The sequence below is a fragment of the Stegostoma tigrinum genome, chromosome 6, assembly GCF_030684315.1.
Source record: "Stegostoma tigrinum isolate sSteTig4 chromosome 6, sSteTig4.hap1, whole genome shotgun sequence".
Taxonomy (NCBI): Eukaryota; Metazoa; Chordata; class Chondrichthyes; order Orectolobiformes; family Stegostomatidae; genus Stegostoma; species Stegostoma tigrinum.
The window spans coordinates 10,467,780-10,488,421 of record NC_081359.1 but is presented as its reverse complement, the minus strand read 5'-3'; the positions used below and the strand labels follow the sequence as shown (position 1 = coordinate 10,488,421).

The window sequence follows — 20,642 nt, the reverse complement described above, 5'->3', positions numbered from 1 at the left end:
AAAATTGTAATACTACTTGAGTCACTTGCAAATTGGTACAAATCAAAAAGATGTTTAAAAATGAATAATATGGCTCAAGGCCAAATGTGCAAGAAGTGAATTCCAGCTCATGGTTTACTGGAACCAGTAATGGGGTAAGTTGAGGTATCCCTTTTGGATGTTTTATACTTTAACTGTCCTGGGACCAATGTTCTTGTGAGATATATAACTAGGGAAGTTTAGGATATTTTAAATGAAATGGTGGGTGTAGGTGGTACCCTGGGCAATTAGGGATGGACAATAAATAGCCAGACTCCCATTGCTCATAAGTGAATTTAAAAAAAAACAGAATGCACATGTCGAAGTGATTCGGAAGCCACCCTAACTGACCACACAGCAGGGCAGGGATAAATGCAGGAAATAAAGAGAGCTCATCAGAAGGCTATGGTGATAGTGATAGCGGATTTTAATCAATCTATAGATGGACAGGGGTTGTTTATCTTGTATTTTCAGGATAGTTTCTTCAAACAGTAGACAAGGGTGGTGCAGTTGTCAGTCAGCATGATGGCATCTCTTTGTCATCACTTTCCTCCTCATCAGTCTACACATTCAAAGGATCATTCTGTTCCCCTTCTGCTGCCACTTCACACATCTTCCAATCCTCACTCTTGCCAATAGTCTGCAGGGACTGTTTCCTCTCTCAATCCAAGGTCCACTCTCTGTCAGTCCTAACACATTATCAACTCTCCCCCACAGCACCTTTCTATGCAATCGCACAAGGCATAACACTTGTTCCTTTACTCCTCCCTTCTTACTGTCAACTGCCCCAAATGCACCTCCTAGGTGAAGCAGCACTGTACTTGTACTTCGTCTCATGCACTCTGTTGTATTCACTGTTCACGTGCAATGTCTTGTATATAGGCAGGCCTGGAGACAGACTGGGTGAGTTCTTTGCAGAACTCTTTCACACTATATATGTCAAGCATCCAGTTGTTTATCACTTCAATAATGCGCCATTTTGGTTCTGTTATTATTTATGTCCTAGCCTGCTGAATTATTCCAGTCAAATCCACTACAAGCTGAAGAACACCACATCATTTTCTCCTTAGGCACTTTACAACATTCAGGATTCAACATTGAGTTCAACAGCTTCAGACCATGAGCACTGTCCTACATTTTCATTCTGATCTCCCTTCTTCATCCCGTTTCTCCCCGGCGTCTTGTTTCCATGGATTTGGTCGTATAATAGCTGACTCGTTCTCTGCTATTCACACTTACCATAATAGCTATTTTACAATTGTAACATATATGTATATACTTCTAATGCCATCAACACTTCCTTTTCCTTTTGCCCAAGACAACCCTCACCATCTGTTCCACTCACTCTTCATCCCGCTTTGTGACAAGTACAAAAACCTTTTTTGTAGCCTATTTTAGTTCCATGTCAGAGCCATATCAGACTTGAAATATTAAATTTGTTTATCTTTCCATCTTTTTACCTGCAAGACCTCTCTGAGCCTTTCCCAGCACTTTATGTTTTCATTTCAAATCAACATAATCGTAGCCGTTAGGAATGTAAATATGCTAGAAGCAGTTCAGAGAAGATACATTGGTCTAATACCTTAAAATAGTGGGTTGTCTCATGGGAAAAGGTTGAAAGGGATTGTATCTATTTGAGTTTAGGAGACAGTGAGGTGAATTGTTTGAAAAATCTAAGGTCCGAAGGGGGGTAAACAGGGTAATTGTGAAAAGATTGTTTTCTTCCTTGTCTGAGAATCAAGAAGGAGGAATCGCTGTTTAGAAATATGAGGTCACTCTTCAAGACAGAAATGAGAAGAAATTTCCTGCTGCAGAGGCTTGTGAATTTATGGAACTTTGTCCCTCAAATGTCTTTGGAACAGAATATTTAATTCTTTTAACATAGAGATAGATAGATTCCTCATAAGCAATGTATGAAAGGTTATCAGGGTAGGCTGGAATCTGGGGTAATCAGATCGCCAATGATCTACTTGAATGGCTTACTCTTGCTCCTAATTCATATTTTCATTTGTTTGTATGCTCATAGACCCACAGCCGAGAATCTGCCCAGGAACCTTCTCTGAACTGCTTCCAATGTAAGTACTTCTCTCATTAGCTAAAGAGATCAACGCTGGACATTGTGTCATACGACCAATGTCCTGTGCAGCAGTAGCAAGAATTCCATATGTTCATATTCATAACCCTATGCAATAAATGCAAACATCCCACTTGTTTTCCTAATTATGTTGACTTTTTGAAATTCATGTATAAGGGAACCTGTGTGTCTCTGACCTGCAGTGTCTTGCATTCTCTCTCAGTTAAATAATGTTGTGCCGTCCTGCCAATGTGGACAATCCCACATTACATTCCATCGGTCAATTTCTTTTCCCCACTCACCTAACCTATTGCAAATTATCTGTATCCTTCTCACAACTTGTTTTCCTGCTTTCCTTTGCAAAGTTGGCAAACATGGTGACACTGCTCTCAACATTTTCATCTGAGTCATTAATTTAGATTGAGGTGGCAGCACTGATCCATTCAGCAGACTACAGATTGCTGTTTGACTGAAAACTGAAAATGATTCCTTTATCCTGGATCTTTATTTCCTGTTAACTAACCAATCCTCTCTCCTTATAAGGTAGGAAACAATTTATTTTGAGGACTTTGATATGATGAAGCTATTGTACTTGCAGTACAGAAAATGAACTTTAAAAATGAATTAATGAGGTGTGAAACTGATTGATAACAATTGCATTGTTGAATTGACTCTGGAGTTCTGTCCAATGATAGTCCTATGCAGAGCATAAATTTCAGTTATTTATCCTCTTAGTTTTTCCTTTGACTATTGTTTCTTTTACGCAGTTAAACGCAGCAATAAGCATTTATGACAGCGTTAATTGTTCAAGATGTGAGACCACAAGCACACTTTTAGCAATTCCACATGACTTTGCAGTATAATGATGAGTTGTCATTTGTAAGTGATTCTATTGCAGTGTGTTAATAATGAAGCCGAGGCATTTCAAAAGCAGATTCTTGTTTGTTGCATACAACACGGCAAGGATTTGCAAGGTGTGAAGAAATACTCAAAAGTAGCAAACAGCTAAGGAGTACAAAGTCATCATTATTGCATGACAGTTGATGAGAAGTGTTACCAAAGTGACTACCTGGACAGCTCCAAATTAAAGCATTCAAAAAAAAAGGAGAAATGAAATGTATTTACTTTCCCGGGAGAACAAAGATACAATAAATGCAATGAGCAAGGGAGTGAGTACTTATTCCTCATTCAAATCTCATAGAATTTCAATTTCTTTTTAGAAATGAGCTCTCCATGTGCAATTCTCAGAGGCCCAAAATAACATTCCTGTACCGTACTTATAAATATGACAATGTTGGCAATTCTCGGCCAATTGTCAGAACATGCCTGAAAAATTAACGGCAAGGTAACACAAGCAATTGAGTCTTCCCGAATCAATATGTAATTGCACCAAATATCAATAAATATAAAACAGTAATAGTTCCAAGAAGAAAACTCCTGACAATCAAAAAAAACTGACATTACATCTAAACAGTGTTCCTTTCTACCAAATGGCCCCTTTCCATTCAGAAAGCAACATTGATTTGTTTTGACAGTGCAGAATTAATTGCCTTAGGGAAGGTAAAATATTTTTAAAATGATACTGTCAACTCAGCCAGTTTCGGTTTGGCACTGTTAAAGTGGATATCTAATAAAATGTTAAAAATGCAACTCTTTAGTCAATCTTCTTATCTAATAGGAGCAGACAATTTAGGAGGGGGCCATCCTTCAGCAGCTGTTTGTACTACATAAATTCAATTTATTGGTTCACATAAGTGTAAAATTGGTCTATATGATGGCTTTTTAAGCAGCATCTTTAAAACACTCTCAAAGCCTAGAAATTGACAGATGAAGATTTACAGATCAAACTGTGCTGGAGAGCCAGAAGATAATTTATGTAATTGGTGCTAAAACCGAGGTGTAAGGTCATATTTTCTTTACACATCTGAGTAACTGAAGACTTACAACTGAGACAGTTTGGTTCTTGTATTAAAGACCATAATTAAATAAGAAATATAACCAGAAGTGGGCCATTCAGCCCTTGAGCCAGCTCTGCCATTCAATAGGATCATGACTGATTTGATATTGTCACATCCACTTTCCTGGCTTTTCCCCATAACCCTCCATTCTCCGATTGGTCAAGAATCTATCTGTCACAGCCTTAAATATACATTAGGACTCTACCTCCACCGTTCTCTGTGGCAAGATGTTCGCAAGACTCACATCCCTCTGAGAGAAGAAATTCCTCCTCATTTCAGTCATAAATTGGTGCCCCTTTATTCTGAGACTATGCTCTCCGCTCTTAGACTCTCCCGTGAAGGGAAACATCGTCTCAGCATTTACACTGTCAAGCCCCTTAAAAATCCTATATGTTGCAATGCGATCACCTCTCATGCCTCTAAACTCCAATGAGTAGAGGCCCAGCCTATTTAGCCTTTGCTCATAAGGCAATCCTTCCATACTGGGGACCACCCTAGTGAACCTTCTCTGAGCTGTCTCCAATGAAATGATATATTTTTCTCAAACAAGCGGACCAAAACTGTTCACAGTACTCCAGACATAGTCTCACGAGCACATTGTACAATTGCAGTGAGACTTTGCTACTCTTTTACTGCAAACCCTTTGAAATAAGAGCTAACACTCCATTGGCCTTCCTGATTACCTGCTGTTCCTGTGTGTTTGTTTTCTATGTTTCATGCGCAAGTCCACCCAAGTCCCTTTGTGTTGCAGCTTTCTGCAGTTTTTTTTTTCTTTAGTTAAATAACACGCTGTGCTTTTGTTCTCCTTTCTTAACAGACAATTTCACATTTTCCTGCATCACACTCCATTTGCCAACTGTTTGAGTCTTTCTCCTAACCTGTCTTTCCACCTATTTTTGTGCCAACTGCAAATTTGGCTAGAGTAAATGCACTTTCTTCCTCCAAGTTATTGATATGTATTGTAAACACTTGTAGTCCTAGAACTCATCCCTGTGGAACTCCACTGGCCGCAGGTCCTAACCTGAAAAATAACCATTTATCCCACTTGCTGTTTTTTGCTTATTAGCCAATATTCTATCCATGCCAATATAGTACCTCCAACAACATGGGCTTTTATTTAATGACTTAGCCTTTCGCAAATCCAAATACAACACATCTACTGGTTCCCCTCTATCCCAGTGGGCAGAAAGCACATTTTCAAGATAGTGACCCCTTTCATCCTGCTGCTTTAACGTGGGCTCAGCATTGGGTGAGAAGGTGATGGGGTGGGCACCCAAGATATTTTGCATGCTGCCCTGTCAAGAAAACCTCCAGGAGGGGCATGTTATTTTCTTATTCAATCGTGGAACATGGGCATCGTTGGCCAACATTTATTGCCTGTCTCTAGTTGCCCTTGACAATGTAGTGGTGAGCTACCACCCTGAACTGCTGCAGCCCATGTGCTTAGAGAGGGAATTCTATCATTTTCGCTCAGAGACAGTGAACCTAATTTTCAATGCATGGTGCAGAAGTGTCAGAGACACTTCCTTATATTGGAAAACTGTTTTGTTTAATCTACTAAAAGAACACTTTAGGAATACTTTGAACATCCCAAACAATATCTCAGTGCCCAGCTCTACCCAACTACTCCATCAGACCACTGGAAGAAACTAGCATGCTGTTTCTACTTGTATCATTCTTTGCAAACTGAACTTTGAATTTGCTATCTGCTAAGTGTTACGTTACTCCATGAGAGCTGGGTTCAACCATTTGACATAAAAGTTCTGTAGTTTTCTCCCAATCTCCCATTGTAACTTCAGCAATAAATCTGCAGATATTGCCATTATGTATTTTCTTGCATTTTTTGCCAGTCTTTCCACATAGGCAATGCTTAAGAGATTTGCCTACAGAGTTTCCAGTTATTTCTGGTTATTCCGGTTATTTCATGGAAGAATGTAATTGTAGCATGACTTCTTTCTATGTTCCTTTGGCACATGAATACTTCGGTTTAGTTAATGCTTTCAAAGGATGTAGTGTAAACCTACATCCAAAGCAAAGACTAATAAAGGTGAAAAATGTAACGTTTGCCAATGTGACACCACTGCAATAGTCCTACTTCCTCATGATTCATCACTTCAGATTTGTGCACTTCAACAAACATTACCTCTCAAATTATACTCTCTATAGTTTACAGTTTGCTTAAAATTCCTCTTCCAACATTTTATCCCAATAAAGCTCTCATCTTGCAAAGTGCTTGTCAATTTTCACTAGCTTGTTATTTCACTTTTAAAAGGCTTAACACCATTTCTCCCATCTGTGTGCATTTCCAGCCATTGTTTGAAATCTGGCTTAGGTTTTGATTATATACTGAAAGCAAACACTAAACCCTGTTTGATAACCATTGTTTGGTGCTGAACTACCGCTTACCTTTGCCTGGCTTCAATTCAGTATAATGCATTGAAAATTGAATAATGAGGAGAATGAAATAAAAATACAATGCAATTGCAGTGAAAAGTTTACCTTCCCACTTTGCCAAACTAAACAGATTACAATTTTTATTCAATAATTAGTCCACTCCTTTACAAATGATTTTTAAATATATGAAGAGTTCTGGGTTTCTTGTCCATGCAGAGTGGCTGCTGGAATGAATCTCCATTAATATCAGCAGAAAATTAGGTTACATTAGGTTGCCTCACTTGCTTGATTGCAAGCATTTTCCACAGAGGTCTTTGGAGCATTTATTCACATTTTAGGGGTGTTTTGAAGAGAATTTTTCAACTACTGTGAGAGTGATCTCTCAAGCCCTTAAAAGACTTGCTGGAATTCCTGTCAGCTCTTGAAAGACTATATGGACAATAATGATCATACTGTCTCAGAACAAAACTCTTCCTACTTTTTTTTCAAAAAACAAAAAACTGCAGACTCTTGAAATCTAAAACAAAAATCAAAATTGCTGGAGACGCTGGCAGAGAGAAAGCAGAGTGTTTTTTTTCTCCTTGCCGTAGAGGTAGAAGAGCAGTGATGTGTTCCTGCAGTTGTTGATGACCTATTTGTGTCTGTAAATAAACCTAATGCTGAAATTGGTAAGACCTTTGAGTGCAAAAGAGTGGGGAATGAGAGTTCTGCTTCACAACCCCTCCACCAAAGAAGCAGTCTATGGAGAATATTATGAACTTTCGGATGTCTGAATTACAGGCTACCTGGTCCCTCAAGTCTCTTCCATGCTTCAATAAGACCTAATTTGCTCCACTTTCCTGTCCAATCCCAATAACTTTCCATGCCTGTGTTTACCAAGAATCCTGCTTATCTACCCATGCCTTGAAAATATTCAAACCTTCTGCTTCCTTTGAGATTACACTTCTCTTGACTGCTAGAAATTTTACAACTGTCAGTCCACTTCAAGCTATCACATGTCACATGGGCAACACAGTTGTTCAGTGGTTAGCACTGCAGCTTCACAGTGGCAGGGACCTGAGTTTGATCCCTGCCTCAGATGACTTTCTGGGTTGAGTTTGTCTATTCTCTCTGTGTCTGTGGTAGTTTTCTCCCACAGTCTGAACGTATGCAGGTTAGGTGGATTGGCCATGCTAAATTGCCCATCGTGTCCAATGATGTGCAGCCTAGGTGAATTAGCTGTGGGAAATGCAATGGGGATAGAGCATAACAATTGACAAGTCAGCCCTTTTGAATTTTTGTGAGATCACATTTGGAATTTTGTGTACAGTTCTGGTCACCATGTTGCCAGAAAGATGTGGAGGTTTTGGAAAGGGTACAGAAAAGGTTTACAAGGATGACTTGGAGGTATTATCTGTGAGGTGAGTTAGGTCTATTTTCACTTGAGCATCAAAGGATGAGGGGGGGGGGGGTGGCCTGATAGAAGTTTACAAAACTATGGGAGGCATGGATAGAAAGTATACTGTCAATTACTTGGGATATAGGTTTAAGGTAAAGCTTAAAAGAGATGAGAGGTTAACATTTTTACACAAAAGGTGGTAAGTGCCTGGAAAGCACTGGGATCATACAATCCCTACACTGTGGAAGCAGGCTATTCAATCCATCAAGACCACACCAGCCCTCTGAAGCGCATCTCTCCCAGATCCACCCCTACCCTCTTGCTAGGGACTATGGGCAATTTAGCATGGCCAATCCACCTAACCTGGCCACCCACCTAACCTGCACATCTTTCGACTGTGGGAGGAAACCAGAGTACCCAAAGGAAATCCACACAGACACAGGAAGAATGTACAAGCTCCACACAGACAGTTACCCAAGACTGGAATCGAACCCAGGTCCCTGGAGCATTAAGGCAGCAGGGCTGACCACTGAGCCACCATGCTGAAAATGGATAAAAAAGCAACATTTCAGAGGTACCTTGACAGCTATATGAATAGACAGGGATTGGGGCATACAGAAAACATTGAGGCATGTGTGTTTTAATTTAGAATGGCATCATGTGTTGGCACAGCCTGGGTGAGTCGTAGATCCTTATCTTGTCTGTACTGTTCTGTTCTGGAAGGGTGAACGTTGGAAAGTGCATTAATTTTCACTTAACCTGCTGATGTTACACAGTCTAGGGTGGAAGCAGAGAACTCTAGCTCCAATGGATTTAGATGTATCATCCTTGACTCCTGACTATCTTAGTAATTATGTCTAACTATCCAAAGTAACTTGTCCCTATTGTTATCAAACAATAAACTACATCTTGTTGCTAAAAGACATGCCTCTTCTTGTTCAGGATTGTTCATGTTCCCTTCTCAACTATGGTCAGTTAAAGTAGTCTTCAAACTCAGGATAGAATGGACAATTGCTGACAACTCCTATTGCAACTAATAGTTATTTTCCAAAGACACACAACAATATCTGGGCAGGACTGTACACCAGTCACACATCCACAAAATTGGTTCATGACCTTTTAGTTGGGAACATGCAACAAATGACTGCAGTTGTAGCATTTAGATATACAAACTAGTCTGGCAAATTGAGAGGAATGGGAAGATGTGCAGGCTGCAAATTTTGAGACATTTTACAGGCGAGGAAGGTGTTGATGAGGGAAGATGGCAATGAATGACAAGTCACTAAAAATGGAAGCAAATACAGCAAGTTAGTATATGTCAAGCAACAGTTTGCAAAGTTGGGACCTGACTGTAAAGCCAAAAACTAGGTCATTAAAAGAACTACATGAAGATGATGGATTACCTCATAACAAAATATAATGCTAAATGAGCAGAAACTAGGCAATGTAATTGCAAAAACAGTCTGAATAATTAATCTTTGGACATTTGCGTTCAAACGACAACTGTTATTTGTAGTGATTATTTGTAAGTTGTATAATTATTATGCTCAGTTAAGGATGCATTAAACAGGTCATACATTGGAATAACGGATTAGGGAAACTTATAGTATTCCTGTGGCGATGAGTATTTTTTTGTTTTTAATTAATAAATGGAACAGTTTTGGAGGCTGTCTATAAATTTTCCAATTCATATTTCTGATAACCAAGTCATTGTATCAGATATAAAAGCAGAAAATGCAAGAAAAACAGGGTTAAAATTTCAGGTCAATGACATTTACTCAGCTGCAAAAATTGGAAATTCTGGAAATACGAAATAAAAGTAGAAAATGCCAGATATTTTCAGACAGGTCACCAGCATCTGTGGGGAGAGAAACAGAATTAATAATTCAGCTCAATGATTGTTAATCAGAAATGACAATCGATGATTGATATGAAATATCACATTTCTATCTCCAGAGATGCTGTCAGATCTGCTGAGCATTTCCAACATGTCTGCTTTTTATGACCTTTCATCAAAATTTTAAGAAGTCAGAGATGTAACCAGATTTATACAATTACCAGGGCAGGGATAGAGAGGAAGGAAGAAACAAAGGGGAAGTCTGTATTTAGATAGAAAGGTGGTAAATCACAGGATGATGGTGAAAAGCAAAAGGAAATGGTAATGGGACAGGTAAAATAATAAAATATGAGGCTAAAGTAAGCGTAGATGGCAATAGCATCATCGTTGAAAGGTGCTGTGGAAAGAGAATGGAGCAGATGGAACAGTGGGCTACCTATACCAGATACATTGAAGTGGTTCAAGAAGGTGACTCACCATGACCACGTTCTCAGGGGCAATTAAGGATGTCCAGGAAGAGTAGGCCTTTCAAGAGATGCTCACATCCATGGGTGCGAAACAAAACAAAATTTTTGATATTAATAAAAATCGAAAGAACTACAGATGCTAGGTTCTGAGGAAGGGTCACCAGATCTGAAACGTTCACACTGTTTTTTCCTTCACAGATGATGCCTGATGAGCTTTTCTAGCAAGTTCGTTTTTGGTCTTGCTATCAATAATCCTCCTTTAGAACTCTGTTCGAACAGCAAACAGGCTGAAAATATTCAGCAGATCTGGAAGCATCTGTAGAGATAGTATATGATTTCAGGTCAATTGTCAATTGTCATTTCTGGTGAAAAAATATTGATCTGAAAAGTTCTGAAGTAGGGACACTGGATTTGAAACATGAATCCTACTTCTTCTCCACAGTTGCTGCCAGAGCAGCTGACTTTCTCCTATAATTTCTGTTTTTGTTTCAGATTTCCAGCATCCGCAGTTCTTTTTTTTTTCTTGACATCAATTTGGAGTTGAGAATGCTGTAAATTCCTTCACTAAAACATGAGACTCTGCTCCACATTGTTCTATTGTGATTCACTGAAACAGCATGAAATTCTGGGGGCAGCACGGTGGCCTCACAGCGCCAGAGACCTGGGTTCAAGTCCACCCTCAGGCAACTGTCTGCACGGAGTTTGCACATTCTCCCTGTGTCTGCGAGGGTTTCCTCCGGGTGCTCCGGTTTCCTCCCACAGTCCAAAGATGTGCAGGCTAGGTGGATTGGCCATGCTAAATTGCCCGTAGTGTTCAGGGGTGTGTGGGTTGCAGGGGGATGGGTCTGCGTGGGATGCTCCAAGAGGCAATGTGGACTTGTTGGGCCAAAGGGTCTGTTTCCACATTGTAGGGAATCTAAACTGGCAACAAACAGCTCAAATTAAATGGAGAATAACAATAAGCTAGAAGCCCAAGGCCATGCTTGACAACTGAATGAAGGCATTCTGTAAAGAAATTATTCTATGTGTACTTTCATCTGCCTTTTGTGAGCAGCAAGGGATGGATACTACATTGAAAGCTGTACAAATAAATCATTCATTCAACTGGAAGGAACTTTTGTCACCCTCAATGATGGGAAGGGAGAATTTAAAAATAAAAGGCGTGCATCTCCTGTCCAAAAGTTTTGAAGAGAATGAGGAGTTGACCAGTGTATTACAGAAGTAACACCCCGTCTGAAAGATGAAATGGGACAATAAAGCAAAAAGAGAAGAAGCATAGTCAGAATTCATTTTGTTGGCTCTGCTTTGAAGTTCCACTCTCCTCTTGCCTTCAGATGGTCCACTCCAACTCTTCTCTTCCCTTATTTGATTTTAATATCTCTATTTCTATCATGGATTATCAACCCTTATCCAAATTGATCGCTTAGAAACTCTTCTTTAAACTTTTTTCCTACCTGGCTTCTTGTGGAGATTCTATATCATTGTTCTAATTTCTTCATCTCTGTTGCATCTGGTTTGATAATACTACCATTAATATCAATGCTTCCAGATATCTTCCTTGTTCTTCAACAAAGAATACTCTTAACTTCTGGTTGGAAGATCTTACAGTGTTTTCATTCTAATCTGCTCACTTCTGTTCTCATTATTTTTGCTCCCTCTGAGGACCATGAAAGGGATATTCCCCTGTCCTTATCTTGCATCTTGTCACTTTGCACGTTAATCAGAATTCTGCCACACCCAAAATGATAGCACTTCCACACATAGTTTCCTTGCACTTTCAGCCTTTATAAAGGCCAATTCGCTTTACAGTACCGCTGGTCGATCTCTCAACTACCACCAGTAGATGCCTCCCTGTCAATGTACTCACCTGTTCAAAAACAGGAGATGCAATATCTCACTTTTACCCCCTTCCTTCCCACAGCTCATTACACAAACATTATTTCCAAGTGAGACAGTTATTTTCTTGTACTTCTTTCAATTTAATATACTGTATTCACTGTTTTCAGTGCAAGTTCCTCCAGTTTGGTGAGATTGAGTGACCACTTTACAGAGCACCTCTGTTAAGTCTGTAAATGTAAATCAGACTCATGGATGCTGCAGGTTTGATTCTGATATTCGCACATTGAGTTATTGTTTACTTGTTCTGTTCTTATCTCCTTTTACATTGCATTATTATGTCTTTTCTCATCCAATTGTTTCTACTTCCATCCCGTGAGAGCCTTCCCTTTCATTTTATCTTCTCCCCTTTTCCTGTCTCTCTGTACTCACTTAAAATGTCTGCAATCTCTACAATTCTCGAGTTCTGTTGAAAGATTATGGACCTAAAACGGTACCTCTCTCCACAGACGCAGTCTGACTGAAGAGTATTTTCAGCTTCTATTCTAATTTCACATTTTGAATGGTATTTTACTTTAGCATCTCAGTAATAGACAATGAATCCTATGAAAAGGAGTTAGGTAAGGGCTCAATAACCAATACCTGGAGCTCCAGGGTGGCCAGCAGTGCTCAGGAGTGGGACTGTTATGCTCATGTTTGACAACAGTTCCTGTACCATGGCAAATTAACTTCAGAACTTGCCAGTCTGTCAGTATTATTTTACATTGGAGGAATTATGTATCTGTTGCATATGGAATACAAGGCCAAACTAGTGTTAGGAGTTCATTGATATCACATGCATTCTTTTGCATATTATGGCACTTGTTGCAAATTTGTGTCAAATTCAACAGGACCTGGGAGGAATTTCCCAAGATTATGAATGGAAATTGCTGTGTGTACCACCATTTATGGCTGAATTCCTAATAAGCAGGAACACCATTGATGATCTACAGGCTGCTTTACTTAAATCTAGAAGAGAATTTGAGACTCCTTTCTCTGACCTGAGCAGATATTTTCTGTTGACGCAGCATCTGAATACTTTTGCAACAACTACCGAACTCTTGCAACACTGGGGCTGTGTAAGTGAGTAACTTTAATGGTTAAACAAGGTTTAAAATGGTTAAAATGTTTTTTTTTTAAAATGATTCCAGTGATTTAAAAAAGTTAGTTTCAAGGATTAATTTGAACAGTTGAGACTCTGTTTCTTGGAGAAGTGAAGTCTAAAAGAGATTTCATAGAAGTTTTCAAAATCATGTGGAATCTGGACAAAGTAGCTAAGAAGAAATTGTTTAAATAAAAAACCAAAAGAACTGCGGATGCTGTAAATCAGGAACAAAAGCAAAGTTGCTGGAAAGCCTCAGCAGGTCTGGCAGCATCTGTGAAGGAGTTAACATTTCGCGTTTGGTGACCCTTCCTCAGAACCGGGAGAAACGTGGAGGGAGAAATTGTTCCCCAACTTATAAAGGATTGAGAACTAAAGGCAGTGCCTTGCAAAAGAAGTGGAATGAAGAAAAATCTTTTCTCGCACTAGTTATTAAGACACAGAATGCATTGTCTGGAGGTGTGATAGAGACAGGTTCAATTGAAATATTTGTGAGGGCATACAATGAAAATTCAAATGGAAACAACATGCAAATCTATGGGGAAAAGGCAGTGGAATGTCATTTAGTTACATCAGAGCACCGGTGGAGACATAATGGATCAAAGGGCCTCCTGCTTTACCATGAAATTGCTGTAATTCCATGAAGCTGACTATCAAGTTAGTGAATTTAAGTGCAGATATTGTGAACATAACGGCAGGGAGGCTATTCAGCCTCTTACGGCCCATCATTTAATGAGATCACAACACATCTGCACCTCAGCTCCATTCACTCGCCTGAGCTCCACATACCTTAAATCCTAAAAGAGGTAGTGACAGAAATTGTGAATTTGTTAGCTGTAGTTTTCCAGAAATGTTTGAATTTTGGAGAAGTACCAAAGGATAGGAAAACTGTGAATGTGACACCCTTATTCAAAAAGGGAGGGAAGCAAAAGCAGTTAAATACAGGCCAATTAGCTGAATACTTAGACCATAAGACCATAAGACATAGGAGTGGAAGTAAGGCCATTCGTCCCACCAAGTCCACTCCTCCATTTAATCATGGCTGATGGGCATTTCAATTCCACTTCCCTGCACTCTCCCCGTAGCCCTTGATTCCTGTGAGATCAAGAATTTGTCAATCTCTGCCTTGAAGACATTTAATGTCCCGAACTCCACTGCACTCCGTGGCAATGAATTCCACAGGCCCAACACTCTCTGGCTGAAGAAATGTCGTCTCATTTCCGTTTTAAACTTACCCCCTCTAATTCTAAGGCTGTGCCCATGGGTCCTAGTCTCCCTGCCTAATGGAAACAATTTCCCAGCATCCACCCTTTCTAAGCCATACATTATCTTATAAGTTTCTATTAGATCTCCCCTCAGCCTTCTAAACTCTAATGGATACAATCCCAGGATCCTCAGCTGTTCACCGTACTTTAAACCTACCATTCCAGGGATCATCCGTCTGAATCTCCGCTGGACACACTCCAGCGCCAGAATGTCCTTCCTGAGGTGTGGGGCCCAAAATTGGACACAGTATTCCAAATGGGGCCTAACTAGAGGTTTATAAAGTCTCAGAAGCACATCACTGCTTTTATATTCCAACCCTCTTGAGATAAACGCCAACATTACATTTGCTTTCTTAATCACGGACTCTACCTGTAAGTTAACCTGTAGCAATCCTGGACCACTCCTAGATCCCTTTGTACTTCTGCTTTATTAATTTTCTCACTGTTTAGAAAATAGCCCATGCCTGTATTCTTTTTTCCAAAGTACAAAACCTCGCATTTGCTCATGTTGAATTTCATCAGCCATTTCCTGGACCACTCTCCTAAACTGTCTAAATCTTTCTGCAGCCTCCCCACCTCCTCAGTACTACCTGCCTGTCCACCTATCTTCATATCATCAGCAAACTTAGCCAGAATGCCCCCAGTCCCTTCATCCAGATCATTAATGTATTAAGTGAACAGCTGCGGCCTCAACACTGAACCCTGTGGGTTGTTGGAAAAGTGTTGGAATCAATTATTAGAGAAGTAATAGCGGAACGTTGGGAAAATCAGATTTTGATCATGCTGAGTCAGCATGCCTTCTTGGAAGGAAAATCATGTGAGACTAATTTACTGGGGATTTTTGAGCAAGTCTCAACCAGAGTGGAGAGAGGGGCATGAATACATGTGCAGTGTTTGGACTTCCAGAAGGCATTTGACAAGATATCTCACAAAAGGTTAAATCTTAAGATAAAAGTTCATGATGTTGGAGGTAGTGCATTGGCATGGATAGAGTAGCTCATGAGCAGGAAACAATGAGTGGGGATAAAGGATAACAAAGTGTGAAGCTGGATGAACACAGCAGGCCAAGCAGCATCTCAGGAGCACAAAAGCTGACGTTTCGGGCCCAGACCCTTCATCAGAGAGCATGCTGCTCAGCCTGCTTGGCCTGCTGTGTTCATCCAGCTCCACACTTTGTTATCTTGGATTCTCCAGCACCTGCAGTTCCCATTATCAGTGGGGACAAAGGGCTCTTTTTCAGGTTGGCGACCTGTGACTAGTTGGATTCCAAAGGGATCAGTGCTGGGACCGGTGTTTGAGATATGTATTAAAAACATGAGAAAGGAAGCAAATGTACTGGGGCCAAAATTGCAGATAACACAAAAATAAGCAGCAAGGCAGGCTTTGAGAGAGAATAAAAACAGTTTACAGGAAGATTTTAATAGATTTTATAAATGGGTAAAAACTTGACAAATGGATTATAATGTGGGAAAATGTGAAACTGTTCACTTTGGAAGAGAGAATCAAAGAACAGAATATAATTTAAATGGAGGAAAATTGCAGAAAACTGCAACACAATGGAACTAGGCAGCACTTCTGTACAAAGCACAGAAAGCTAGTGCGAAGATGCATCAGGTAATCAAAAAGGCTAATGGAATGTTGGCCCTTATTCCAAGGGGGGTGAAATATAAGAGTAGGAAAGTCTCACTGTAACTTTACAAGGTGCTGGTGAGACCACATCTGGAATACTGTGGATATTTCTTTATTTAAAGCAACATATCATTTCATTGTAGGCAGTCCAGAGAACGTTCACTCGGATGATCGTCAGTATTGTCTTGTGAACAAAGATTAAACAGGTTTGAACTCTACTCAATGGAGTTTAGAAGAGTAAGAGATAGATGGAGGTCATTGAGGCACAGAGGATCCTCAAGGGGCTTGACAGGATAAAGGCTGAGAGGATATTTCCCTTCATGGGAGAGCTTAGGACCAGAGGGCATAGTCTCAGAATAAAGGGGCACTGATTTAAGACTGAGATATGGAGGGATTTCTTCTCTTAGAGGGCTGAGAGTCTTTGGAACTCCTTGCCACAGGGGGCTGTGAGGACAGAGTCCTTGTGTATATTTAAGGCTGAGATAAATAGATTCTTGATCAGTCGGGGAATCAAGGGTTATGGCAAAAGGAGAAGGAAGTGGACATGAGGAACGTTGGTTCAGCGATGATCCTGTTGAGTGGTGGAGTAAGCTCAAGGGGCTGAATGGTTTATTCCTGTTGATGTCTCTTAAGGTCTTACGGTTGCATATTCCTTTCACACACATATTTTGTATAAATCCATTGGTTTCACTCTTGAAAGCTCAAATTTCTGTCATGCTCACAGCCTTTTGAGAAGTAAAAAATCTCAATTTATGCTATCCATTGTGTGAAAAAGTCTTCCTGATTTCCTTTTGAAATAGTTCTGCTCATTTTTTTTCGATTATCCCTTGTTCTGGATTCCGGCATCAGAAGAAATTATTTCTCTTTATCTACCTTTTCAAACCTTCTTAGCTCATTAAAGACTTTGGTCAGATCACAAGTTAACCTTCTGAGATAACATTTCAGTTTTATTTATTGACCATAGTAAAATTAAACACTGTGCAGCAGATATGCTATCTGATCATGACTACAGGTTCACGATAAGAAATAACATTCACAAAATCTATAAAATATTTTATCACATTACATTCCCAAATAGAATGTCACTCTAAGCTGCTATATCATGCTGAACTTAAACATTATGAATCTTCCTATTGAAATGCCAATACAAAAGCAAAATTCTCTGGATGCTTGTAATGTGAAATAGAAATGGAAAAATCTGGGAAGACTCAGCAGGTCAGGCAGCATCTGAGAAACAGAACTTCAGAGATACTGCCTGACCTTCTGAGTTTTTCCAACATTTTTCTGTTTTTACACGAATTTTGAGTGCAGATTTAAAACTTCCTTCAGAACAATTGTGCTGACAATGAAACTCAAATCTTCCAATATCTTCTGGAAATTGGGCAACATGTTGGTACCACCATATGCTGTCCTTGGTGTGAACTCAGCTACTTATTATTTTAAGCAGTGTGCAGAATACCTGGAGAATTGGAATTCTTACAGGTTCATGTTTCATAACCTAGGCCAGTAAAGTTAGTCTGCTTTAATTGTGATCAGAGATAATGGGAACTGCAGATGCTGGAGAATCCAAGATAACAAAGTGTGGGGCTGGATGAACACAGCGGGCCAAGCAGCATCTTAGGAGCACAAGCTTAGGTTTGATTCTTTGCCCAGGGAAATGTCTAAGTCATCTTCCAGGCAATAAAATCAGATCAGGAATAATCTGGACAGGTAAGGGCAGCTAACAGCTTACTGCTGTTTTATTTGCCCTCATTTTCTTCAGTTATTTTTTTTTCATTTAGATATCCACATTACAGAAATGAATCACCAGGCAAATGTCTGCCATGCAACTTCATAAGTACATGCAAGGGAAGATTGGAGTACAAGAATAACCAAATCTTACTGTAACTAGAAAAGGTGCTGATTATTTAAGGAAAGGTATCATACAGTTTGGGATACTACTCACTGCAGTTTAGAAGAATCGGAGATGATCTCATTTGAAACATACAAGATTCTTAGGGGGCTTGACAGGGTAAATACTGAGATGATGCTTTCCCTCATGGGAGAGTCTAGGACGAGAGGGCGTAGCCTTGGGATAAAAGGAGACCGATTTAATACTGAGCTGAGGAGGAATTTTTTTTCTCAGATGGTTGAGAGCCTTTGAAACTTCTTGGCACAGAGGGAATGGCAGGCAGAGTCTTTGTACATATTTAAGGCTGAGATAGATCGATCATTCATATAATTTACAAAAGGATTTTACTTAACAGTTCAGGGTTGACATGCACTGAGGTGCAATGCAATTTCTTTCAATACATCAAGCGGCATTCTGTAATGTCTTACTACCCTTAAATTTCAGTCTACACTTACAATAAACATTTCAAGTCAAACATTTTCAAATGCATACAACTTGATTGGGTTTTACATAGGGTCCCGCTGCTTGGTGTACGACGTGGCAGAGCTTTAGAATGTCACCATTACCCATTAAGCCTTTGGGTTGAATGCTTCAAGCTTTTGTTAATCGTTATTCATGTCCTGGGCCTTGAAATGGATCAGCCTACAGCACTCAGTCACCAATAAACCATTGAACTAGAAAATCAATGTCTGGGCAGACCAAAGAACATCTTCATTGAGTTTGATGTCCTCCAGGAGATCCCTTCTTCTACACAGTCCTCTAGAAACAGTTTACGTTTGTCTCAGTGTTTAGTGTTCTGTTGAGCACAAAGTGCTACATTTTGGATCTGCTCAAGATGAAGCTCAATTTATGAAAAATAATGCATCTGTTTCCAGATTTTGCTTTCTTTCAGATCTGGCTTGATGGTTTTCTCTTCCACACTATCCCTGCCTCAAGAGCAAGAGGCCACAGTCATACAGAGTATCACCCCTACAGCACCTTCATTGTAAAATGATTTTACATGTATTCACATATAGTACAGTAACAATGGCCCAAGATTAAACAAAAACTGGGTCATCAAGTGTATGAATTCACGGCCAAGAAAGTGACGTACAGTACAGTGGCTATAATGCTGGATGAAGAATTAAGAGATCATAAATTCAGCTCTGTCGTGGAAAGTTGTGAGCTATTTTCATCATATATAATTTCCATCAATCATAGGCCAACAATAACAGAGGTAGCCAATATGCTATTGTAAAAGCCCATAAATATCCTTCAAGGAAAGGAACTACTGAGCCCTAACTGACCTAGCTTAGCTATAACTGCATTATGCCATTGATGCTTAATGCCCACACACTGAAAATCATGAGTTGTCAGGGCAACTGGAAATGCCTTGTCAGTATTGTGAACAAATAATAGAATGATGCTTAATAACCATCCTACATCTACATACTAATGAGTCAGGTGCACAACAGCATGGAGCTGTAATGGTGACATTGATTTTCGTTACAATGTTATAATGTCTTGCCTCATAATGAAAACTGTAGTATCCTTAAATCGTTGAATTGACACATTGCAAAAGCAGCGTTTATTCCTGTTCTGTACAGGAATGATTCCCAAAGAAACTGCACAAATTGTGGAATACCCTTAACCCCAATCACTTCACTGTGATACAGGCCCCGCATTATGTTTGTGCTACGTGCTATTTTTAACGCAGTGATGCTTACTTGCTGCACGTGTCAGTAGGGAGCTGCAGTCTCTTGAAGGGTTGGTAAATAGCGGCTACACAAAATGATCGGAAGCTTTGAGACGTGAATTTGTTCTATGTTGCTGTCAGAAATGGCTGACCCTGTGAGAGCTTGGGCACCAAACCCCTCTGACAGGACATTGGCGATATTGAGGCAAGACATTGTCAGAGGCAGTAGGATCATCTGTCCGTAGCAGGTGTTATCACATCCTCCAGGCATATTTTCAAGAAGCAATGGAAACAAATCATAACCCCAGAAGTCAATGTCAGGAATATAGTTAACAAAACATTGATGTAGGTTGGAAGGGGTGGGCTATCAAAGTGTTTGTCATGAATGTATGAATGTCATACCCTAACAACTGCACCTACTGGCATCACCAAGTGCTTATTTCACCACAACCCAATCACACACTCAGTAACAATTAGGATCAGTATTCAATTCCGATGTATACTTCACCCTCACACACTTAACATTGTTACAGAAAGAAAAACCAAACAAAAACTGCAGATGCTGTAAATCAGAAACAAAGACAGAAATTCCTGGAAAAACTCAGCAGGTCGAGCAGCATCTGTGGAGAGAAATCAGAGGAAGGTGTCGGGTCCGGTTCTGGGGCAGGGTCACTAGACCCCATACGTTAACTCGAACTTCTCTCCATAGATACTGCCAGACCTACTAAGCTTTTCCAGCAATTTCTGTTTTTTTGTAACTTTGGTACATGACTGATACCCACAGCTCTCAGCTTACACACATGGATGGGCATTCACCTTTGGGAGCCGATCGCCCACACGTGTTGCAGGTCAGCAGTGACACGTATCCTTACTTTGTGCAGATGAGAATGTATAATCGTAGGCAGCTGCAAAGTTCTGGAAGGGAACATGCAGCCCTGCCTACTTAAAACCCTACCTCAAAGAGCACAGCTGAGACATAGCCACATTTGTAGCTGGACAGATCAACAAAAATAGCCGATGGAGACCAAATCTTTGCCTCTTACTTCTGTGTTAGCTTGCAATCTATTGTCCATCACAAA

At 40.0% G+C, this 20,642-nt stretch overlaps 1 long non-coding RNA gene across 2 annotated transcripts in view; it reads left to right on the top strand.

The window, feature by feature from the left end:
* LOC125453097 (uncharacterized) overlaps positions 1 to 20,642 on the top strand; it is a 62,926-nt gene that overhangs the window by 16,527 nt on the left and 25,757 nt on the right. For both annotated transcript variants that reach the window (XR_007247684.1, XR_007247685.1), the window contains exon 3: positions 2,045 to 2,093. This is a non-coding gene — a long non-coding RNA (uncharacterized LOC125453097). The remainder of the gene's footprint in view (positions 1 to 2,044; positions 2,094 to 20,642) is intronic.